Consider the following 10,622-nt stretch of genomic DNA (forward strand, 5'->3'; position numbering starts at 1 on the left):
TCCAGCTGTCTGGCCTACAGACAAAGGAGTTTAATATTGACGTAGTTTTCATATTTGACATGCTAGAGCCTAGAGCACAGGTTGGGTCATTTACATGTACAGACCATGTTTCCAAAATGCATGGCCATTTTTCACAAATAATCTGCAGCTTAGAGTAGACTTATTTTGTTTTATCGTTCAACCTAGGTCAAAAGTCTAGAACAGTTAGGCTACTTAAACATAGAGGGAATCTAACCGATTGTCATCCCAGTTAAGACTAATCATCCTCAATTTGGAGATGCAATTGAGCCAGAGGGATTACCAAAAATGGTGTCTCTCAAAGATAACCCAGGCCCAGGCCATTACCTACTAAATGGCAACTAAATCAGTGGCAAGGATTAGCCAAATCGTGGTACAGCTTGATGCCGTAATTATATATAAATTAGAATCTGTGAGAAGTAGCACGTTACTGATGAAAAACGATGAAAAACAATCTCATTATGGCAGTTTGGAGGGGGGGAGGATAAAGAAGAAAGGCAAAAAAATTACAAACTGCCCATATAAAAGTAAAATGGGATATCTTTGCAGTTGAATTTTCCTCTTTAATGACGACTGCTTTTGTTTTTACGCAAGAGGCTGGAACGATAAACCTGGAGAAATGGTCTGATAATAGCATACTTATGGTCTGCTGCTACTCCAAATTAACACACCAACAAAACTGTCTCGAGTCTAGACATATCATCGCTGTTGGGTGGAAACCTTGTATCTCCATATTTAAAATTAATGCCTTACTTCGTGCCTTCCTTACTAGTGTTGCACAAAAGTAGCGAAAATTGCTGATCTACAAGCGACTCGCCGTGAGCTTGTAGATCTATGATTTCAGAAAACTAGAGGTTTGGGCCGTGTAAATATGCACATACTGTATATTGGCATGCCTATGGACATATCAGTAGTTTTGGCAGTTCTGGACAACCACATCCGAACAACTTGGCGGTGGGCACTAGCCTGGTAAACACCCCCTCCCTCCGGAAATCTCATGCATTGCATTGCATTTGGTTTCAGGAAGGAGGGTCTGGGATTGCTCACAGAGTAAAGCTGCCCGAACCGCTGCGCATACGAACCAATCAGCGGCTGCTAGGGGCGGGATCATCCAATCACCTGCCTAGTAGCTTGAAAAAATGAAACTCCGTCTGTCATCGATTCTGCGCCCGAAGTCTCAGATGCAAGTACGCTGTGAAACAAAATGTGTGTCGCAAGCTTCTTCCATTTGACGGAGTGAGGTTAGGTGGGCACCGCATTCCCTCGAGTCCTTGCCGATGCGCACGCCAAGTTAGAAGTCGTCGGTCCAATACTGTATATGCACATGACCATATATGGGCATAGCCGTCGGATCTGTGGCTCTGGACAACCGGCTCTTCATATATGCCTGTATTTATGGGCATATTGGGTTTGTTTATGGTTATGTCTGATAGTGACGTGGCCCTGCCTATATATGGGTGTATATCGGGTTTGTTTATGGTTATGTCTGAGTCATAGTGACGTGGCCGTGGTCCTGCCTATATATGGGCGTAGTTATGTCTGAGTCATACAGACTTGGCCGTGATCCACCTCCCATAAGCCAATTTTAATATAGGATGTTTGAAAGTGATTAAGTGTGTCTGTCGGTTTAAGAAATATTGAACTAATGAAAGTATTTAAGTGCTTGTGACTAAATAACTACATTGGATGCATTGGAGCACAGGTTCTTTTTTTCCCCCCCCCATTTCCTGAAAAGTCACGGTTTAGGAGGACATACAAGGTTTCTACCCGACAACAACGATATAAAATGTAGCCAGTCATGTGCTAGTGTATTGATTGGGGTCATCCATGCACGAACCCCATTGATTATAATCTACTCATTAGCATATAGATTAGGTGGCAGAGGAGACATTTGTGAGCCTAGAGAGAGACATGGGCGGGGTGGGGGTCAGAAACTCAGAATAGGGTGGAAAGAATAGGGATAGATGTGTCTCGGTTTGATATGAGCTATTGATGACATTGATTGGACCTTTAAAATCTGACAGCCCAGGGGTCCCAAGTAGCCAAGAGATACTTGGGTAAACAGAAAGGAGAGGTACCAAAAGGCTGGTAATGCATGGGTCTCCAATACAAACAAACTCCTCCTTCAGCACAAAGGCTAGACGCATCATCAATTCTGGGAACACTAACACCCTAATAAGCTCTTCTGGGGAGCTGGCTAATATAAAATAAATGGCCTGTACAAGCTGAAGCCCTAGGCCTCTAGTCTGCGTCTCAACTGTCCTGTGTCAAAAGGAAAAGGCAGATAGGATACAGAAAGAACACTTATTAAATTCATCAAAGGTTATCATCTTAAATGGAGATGCAGCTAAAACTGTTAACACCATCCATGTTAAGGGACGGGTCTTACACACCGGGAGCGTTTGTTTGTTTGTTTCCCCAAAAGAACTGTTGTTAGGAGTCATGAGTAAAGGCCTTTAGGTGGAGAGATGAACTATGCCGAGCATGTCCTGGAGAACTGGAAACAGTTCGGGCAAGCATGTTTAACAAGTCAAATATCAGTTCAATTTCCTCCCTTCAGTAGAGTAATGGCATGATTGACATGATGTGTCTTGTCCAAAAGAACAGATTTTCAAGCTTACATTTCACTTGAAAATCTGTTATTTTCAACGAGCGACACCGTGGCGTAACGGAACATAAATTAGGCTTAAGCAGGAAGCCAAATACACCAACAGTGTCAATTCATTTAAAAATAATATTTTTTCTGTGAGGAGCGGCATTTAATCACATGAGCCCTGCAATGCACACAGACTAATTTTGGTCTAATCTCAGCACTCTGAAAACACCATCACTGTATGAGGGGCATCTGGAAGGTGCAGAGGAAACCTTCGTGACCATCACCGCGGAGTGTACGGGTTTGAATCCTCTGTGGTGCATCCCGCTTGGCTGGGTGCTCCAACAAACACAACTGGCCGTGGTGGGAAGCCGTCGGGCAGGGGAGGGCGGTCTCTGTCCCTGCCTGCACTAGCGACTCAGGTTGGTCGGGGAGCCTGTTCCAACAGGGAGAAGAATAGGTCGGATAGCATGTTCTTCTGCATGCGTTATGCCCTCTCAGTGAACTTCCTCACTGTCAGGTGACACAGAAGCGTCAAGCAACTTAATGTGTATCAGCTGTGCTCGTCTAAACCCTCCCACATGACCAACTGTAGGGGTTAGTAGTGACAGGGATAATGACTAAATTGCGAGAGAAAAAAAGAAAACACCATCACTGTGTGCCAAGCCAACATGAACCTATGACATCTCAACAATAAGTATATATTATATATATTTTTTGGATAAATCTTTGGGTACTTTTATGCCTTTATTGACAGGACAGTAGGCTGACAGGATATGGGGAGAGAGAGATGGGGAGTGACATGCAGCAAAGACCGTTGGGATCGGGAGTTGAACCCAGTCAGGCTACACTGAGCCTAGGTCAACAATAAGTCAGTTTGTCCAATATCCACACTACATAGATCAAATTAAAATCAGTAACAGAAAAGTGGCAGTATAACCTATTTGTTTAACCACATGAATCCTAGGGTGCATGTCATAGTAGGCGAACAATCTGTGAATACAGGGCAGGTATTCAGCAAAAGTAGCAAAAAGTAGCACAAGCATTGTGACTGAGCTTGTATATCGGCTATATTTGGTGAATAGATTTGATGTAGAGGGGGGGGGGCAAATACCGACCCCTGGGGGACCCCAGTCAATGATAGGGTTTAAGTGGTTAAGCGACATGCCCTGAATTGAAGATGGCTGAAGGGTCCTATGACCAAACAACTAAAGCAGGAAACGCAGCCTTTGTTGGGATACGTAACACAGAGATACCCCTGATCACCAGGCCAGATCCGCCTGATAGCTGTAATTGAGACATCTGATTCAGATGGACTCCTTCTTACACAGCTGAGTAGGCCAACACAAAAGAGACGCTGGCCACATTCCAGGTACATGTACACAGCTTTCTGAACACGTGTACGCGTGTGTGTGTGTGTGTGTGTGTGTGTGTGTGTGTGTGTGTGTGTGTGTGTGTGTGTGGGTGTGTGTGTGTGTGTGTGTGTCCCATCATCCCAACACAAGCAGCCACACTCTGAGCAAATACAATAAAACTGTCACACTAGATGGTCCCCAGCAAACCCTGGTCTTTTTCTGTTAAGGTTCATTTTAGACATTGCCTACATCTGTGGGATGCAACCCCTAATCCCTTTGTGTCAGAGTGCTAAAATCCTGACAAGCTCTAAACATCCATGTGACTCTAATAATAGCTACTAAAATAAACCTGCAGGGAAATCGGGCAGAAAGACAGAGAGCATAAAAGAGGGGGAGCAGACATAAAGACAAAAGATTCTTTCTCTGATCTATAAATACCTCCAAAGCCATCAGATTAGCAACTTGCTTCAATCAGGCCCACTCTATATCAAGGCCATCAAACGCAGGCATGCTTCACATGCAAGGGGAAAAAATAAGCTAAGCACGAGCAGCAGTGAAGAACACGTGTGTAGGTGAAAGTGCTTTCTTCGCATCATCAGAGACCTTCACACAACATTTATGTCAATGTCAGTATGTCTGACTCGAGGTCATGGCATAAAAAGATCAGCTACAGTAGGCCAAGAGATAACAGTGAACGGATCATTGTTAGAGAATCATTGTGGATACCATACAGCGTGATAATTGTCCACAATAAAGTTTCTGTGGTATGCGTTTCTGTTTTGTGACAGTTTTTTGATTTACAACAAAATATACATTAATAATAAATGTGATAAAAACACAAAACCACCATGAGTCTTGCCCAGCAACGCAATAGAAATCAAGCAACCTGCAATCTCACCATTCTGCATGAGAATTGCAACCAACCACCCACATCTTCTGACCAAGATTAATCCACACAGAAAGTTTATTCCAGCACAGCCAAGAACCGTGACAGCTTGCAATTAGCCACTTGAACCCTAGCATCCCTATTCTGGGGGGAATACTTGCTGAAAATAGCAGATACATAAGCTAACAATGCAACACAATGTGACACAAGCTTGTAGATTGGCTATTTCTCTAAAACACTCCAAACTGAAAGAATGAAAGTTTTTCAGAGTCTCTAAAAACACTCCAAACTGAAAGAATCAAAGTTCTTCAGAATCTCTAAAAACACTCCAAACTGAAAGAATGAAAGGGGTGGGGGAGGGGGGGGGGGGTAGCAAAACCCACTTGACCGTTCGGGCAACCAGAAAACAAACTCCACTTGCCCGAAAGTGTTTTTGTACTTGCCCCGGGCAATAGGGCAACCCTTAGTGTCTACCCCAGGAAGCAGTGTTCAAATGCATGCCCGGACTCATTTCCCCTTATCCCTTCTTGGTGATTTGCAGTTCAGAAGTAATCCATGACTTCTGAACTCTCAGTTGGTGAACTCACCAACTGACAGTGAGCAACTCATGCACTATTCCAACGTATTCAGCACCAGTGAATAGATGATAGCGGTGTTGACAAGTCTTTGGAAATTTCTGTTCATTGACCTTCACTGTTGTTGAAACAAAGTTTTAAAAAATGTTTTTATTATTTAGTTTTTTTTTCCAAAGCTCACTCAACACCAGGGCTGTCCCAAATACCTTTTTAGCGTCACTCCCACACAACACTAGGCAAAACATCCACAAACAGCCAGCGGCAGATCAACATGGGAGCATATTGAAAAAGAGTGGATACACTCCTCATCAGCGGTGTGTAATAGGACACATGAAACATTTGAATGCTGAAATTATTGTTTGAATGTTATAGCAACCTGTTAAACAAGCATCCGAATATTTGGGACACGGCCAGCCAACCCTACTTAACACATCAGTAACATTACATAGTGACTGCCTGACTGGGAATGATGACCATTGTCTGATGGCAAAATAACAATGGCTTTTTATAACCACAGCTGTTAATTGAAATAACTATTTGCAGTAGGCAAGCTGGTGTGTAGGAGGGATGGAGAGGTATTTAAATGAGCAGCAGGAAAAGTATGCTAATGTATTTTAGTATGTGTTCGGTTCACCTGAAGACAATTGCACAATTTAAATCTAATTAAAAAACATGGCAGCTGTAAGATAAGCCTACCAGTCAGCCAGCCGCTCAAACATAAACAAAACGCAAAAACCTTTCATGATTCATATGAACATGGAAACACTTTCACCATGCCAGCCTTCCTCGACTACTCTTCTCACAAAGACGCTTCCGTGCCAGGCCCCATGCACACACTGAAATACCTACTTCCTATCTTCTCAATTTCAATATCAAAGCCTTAAGTCTGTTCAATATGAAGGATTGGCACAGAAATGATCCTGTCATACATCCTGTCATACCAGTGGTTCTCAACCTGTAGGTTCGGGATCCCCAAGGGGGTCCCCACATGATTTTTTTTTTGGGGGGGGGCAGATGACAGTGAAGTGACTTTTGAGACCTTTTTAATACCCCAAAAAATTAAATAAAAATTACTGTACTATCAAAACTGTTCGAACATTGGCCAAATTGTCAAATAATATAAGAAAGAGGCAAAAATTTGGAAAATAGCCGATCTTCAAGCTCACAACGACTTTGAGCTTGTAGATCGGCTATTTTCACAAAATGTATCTGTGGAACCGAGTCAAACTAAATTGAATGCCTACATTCCAAGTGCTTGTCAGGTGAGAGGTCCCCAGTTCAAATATAATTATTTTGGGGGGTCACGGCCTGAAAAGGTTGAGAACCACTGATATATACAACAAAAATGACTTAAGTATTAGTAACAAAGTTGTTACACCACTGAACAACATTAGACATGGCAGTTTATGGACACATGGCAGTTGCCATGCTAGCTAGCCTAGGACTGGACTTTAATTACCAAGCCATGGTAAAGTATCTCATGATCATCTTAGCCAATACCAATATAGTATTTATTACACGATCAATGATCATTATTGCCTCTTAACATCCCAGTCGGAGCATCTCTGCTTGAAGTGTATGGACAAGGAGACGCTGGGGCCCTGTATGATAAGATCACCATTTATTGTAACTATACTGTACACGTGCCCCCCCCACACACACACACACACACACACACACACACACACACACAAATCAACCATAGCCCAAAGCACTAATACCCAATGAATAGCAATATTTTATCCAAATATCAAAGTATTGTACTGTATTGCACTAGACAAGCTTCAGCTACGGCTATGTGGATGAAAGTGGTAAGAATTGTCTTTGGCTGATTCTCCCAGCGCTGTGTGACCTAAGAGGTCCCGAGGGAGACACTGTATCCCGTAATAATAGCCTTGCTGTCATATTGAGCGGATAAAACAGTCTCCCCCTACAATTAACCTCAGAAGCCTTGTGGAAATTCTAGGAGCTTCTATGGGGACCATTAGATATAGAGCCCTTTCATTCTATAAGAAAATGACTGTTCAAACACACTAACCCGTCTCCAGAGTTCAGGCTGACTGGTAGATGATGGCAGGGGGTGTGTAGTGACTGTCATACACAAACACATGCCTGAGTGAACATACAGGGGGGGTTCATTACATCCATTCATGTTGTTTTGGATACATTTGGGTCAGTGAAAAGACATGGGCACATTGCTCCAAATCTACCATGCCCCCCGTCCCCCCCATGGCCACTACAGCGATGAGAGTGTGCAGTTGTCAAAATAGCAAGGCCCCTCCCCCATCTAAAGGGTCATGACCCAAAGGACAGAGTTGAAGCCTCTCAAAAGGCCACTTCGCTCAATTTTCCACCTCACTTCCAAAGTGCAGGGTTCAACCACCAAGTACATCCTCCCCGGAATTATTAACAGTACTATTTATTAGACGGCCTCCTTACACACAGAGGCTAAATGTTATTGTCTCCGCCAGGCCGAAGGCGTGTTTTGCACCGTGTCAGTCAGTCTGTGAGTGTGTCCATGTCTGTGAGCAGCTAATCTCCGGCACCGTTGGGCCGATCGCAGCGAAACTGTGCACGCACACTACCCTGGATGCCAGTGCAGAACCTCTTCCCCAAATGTTTCAGATCGGCCACTATCTCTATAGTCATTAAACAAAACGGTTCTTTCAGATTTTTCATATACCATCCTGATTGGCTAAGATCGGCTTCCAAAGTTTGCAGGAGTGCTCCGTTTTGAACAAATGCCTCAAATAACAAACACAGCATGCGATTTCCGTGACATTTTGCACACATATTCCCACTAAGAAATGACACCCTTTTCACATTGGCCTTTTATAGCGCCACCAGCAGGCTGATTTTTGCAAAACATCAATTTTGTTGTGTGCCTCGAAATCATGGACACAGCTCCCGATTGCCGTGAAAGGCCGAGGCAGAAATGCCACCCTTTTCACGTTGGCCTATTATAGCGCCACCAGGAGGCCACCCATAACCTACCAGTACCTGACCTGGCGAAGACCTGTGCTCCGAGGAGCACTTTAGTCTAGTTTATTCGTCACTTTAACGGCATGCCAGCTGCAGCAACTACCAACACACACACACACACACACACACACACATCTCTCTAAGCAAAGGCTTACTTTTACTACTGGTGCAAGTTACGTAGCGAAATCCTCTGTAGACGCTGCAGACTTCAGTTAGCGATCAAGCTAAACGTGTTAATGTGTGTCTGCGGAGATCTAGGGGCGATCGATCAGATTAGGATCAACTCAACGGCGTTCCGACACACATATGGCTACGACCATTGATCGTCATGCAAGCCGGAGGGGGGTCTGTGAGTCTCAAGGCCGCTGGAGGCACAACAACATGCACTTGAAATCAACAACGTGTTTTAAACGCCATACCTTTGGGCGGTAGGCCTGGTGGGTGCTCCCTCCGGGGTGCTCCGGCACTGCTGCACTCTGTTTACCCTGGTATTATTCTACTCCATTTCAGGCATGGATGTGGCTTTTATTTATCCGACAGTCTTGGAATGAACCAAGCTAACAGTGGAGGAGCAGGGGTGAGAGAGAGGAACCCGTGACTCACGTGACCGCGCTCGTCCAATGGCCGGCGGAATTGCGGTATTCGACCCCGCCCCCGTCCCCTCAGACCCCCCCCTCGCCCCCCTCATCCCCTGTCAGGTCTGTCCCAGCTAACTGTCATGATCTCCATAGTAACAACAATGGGGATTTAACCCATGTCTAGGTTGTTTGTAGCAATTGTATACACACACACACGCGCGTGTCTGTCTGCCTGTCTGCCTGTCTGCCTGTCTGTCTGTCTGTCTGTCTGTCTGTCTGTCTGTCTGTCTAGCCTATAAGGATGGTTGTTTATACATCAGCATTATACATATTTTTGTAGGCTACTTTAGTTTAGTGTGTCTTGTTTATATCAGCATTATATATATTTTTTGGGCTACTTTAGTTTATTCAGTGTGTCTTGTTTATATCAGCATTATATATATATATATATATATATATATATATATATATATATATATATATATATATATATATATATATATATATATATATATATATATATATATATATTTGCCTACTTTAATTGAGTGTGTGTGTATGTCTGGCTGTTTGTATAGCCTATATCTATAAGGATTGTCTATAGCCTACATCAGCATTATATGTTTTTACTTTAATTGTGTGTGTGTGTGTGTGTGTGTGTGTGTGTGTGTGTGTGTGTGTGTGTGTGTGTGTGTGTGTGTGTGTGTGTGTGTGTGTGTGTGTGTGTGTGTGTGTGTGTGTGTGTGTGTGTGTGTGTGTGTGTGTGTGTGTGTGTGTGTGTGATTAGATGCTATGATCAGTTGCACTATAAGGATTCATGGCTATGCATGTTTTGGCTGTCATAAACAAAACCTTCATATTATAATTTCTGTTTGTAGGCTACGAATACAAACAATTAGCGATTGCGAGTTCCATAATTTTATCCTTGGAAAAAACAGAATCACTCTCATCATGACTGTACATACATACAGTATTCACTCCATTCACCAAAAAAATCCTGCTGCTATTTAAAATGTGTGTCCATGTAGGCCTATTCACATGGAAATGAATGACCCATCATAGAATGAACAGCAGTAGTATTTCAGGGAACACCTTTGTGTTGTTGTGTGTGCAACATGAGGAGGCCTGCAAACACTGAATAATTGATCAGAATATGACTTATTTGGTTGGCCCACGAGTTAATTATCTGCTATTTCATAGCTCCCCGGATACCTTGATCCTATAGCGTCAGCATGGACTTGGTACAGTGACAGAAAACCCAGTTATTCCCCAATGGCCTGTATGATGGGCTTGCAGCCAGCCAGGCTACATGATATCAATGAGGAAGTGGTGGAAATAGTACTCAAATGTCTTACTTAAGTAAATGTATGAAATACTTAGTTACAAGTAAAAGTCCGTAATTCAAAATGTACTTAAGTAAAAGTACAAAAGTATTGGTATCAAAATGTACTTAAAGTACCAAAAGTAGAAAGTAGCCTACTCATTATGCAGAATGTCCCATTTCACAAGTTTTCAAATGTATAAAATATATAAGAATCTTGAAAATAGCAGATCTACAAGCTTGAGCTTGTATATCGGCTATTTTCAAATGGCCGAAATGTATATAGGGCTGAAGTGCCCTAAAGTGTAATATGT

The 10,622-nt window shown here is 43.1% G+C and overlaps 1 protein-coding gene across 1 annotated transcript in view; it reads right to left on the reverse strand.

Moving 5' to 3' along the window:
• The window catches only part of phc2b (polyhomeotic homolog 2b), a 58,772-nt gene extending 49,810 nt beyond the window's left edge, over positions 1 to 8,962 (reverse strand). Inside the window, exon 1 of the mRNA XM_080422034.1 lies at positions 8,829 to 8,962. The gene's annotated coding sequence lies outside the window, so the exon portion shown is untranslated. The remainder of the gene's footprint in view (positions 1 to 8,828) is intronic.
• Positions 8,963 to 10,622: the final 1,660 nt, after the last annotated feature.

This window comes from Gymnoscopelus braueri, assembly GCF_963280865.1.
Source record: "Gymnoscopelus braueri genome assembly, chromosome: 3".
In the NCBI taxonomy this organism is placed as follows: domain Eukaryota; kingdom Metazoa; phylum Chordata; class Actinopteri; order Myctophiformes; family Myctophidae; genus Gymnoscopelus; species Gymnoscopelus braueri.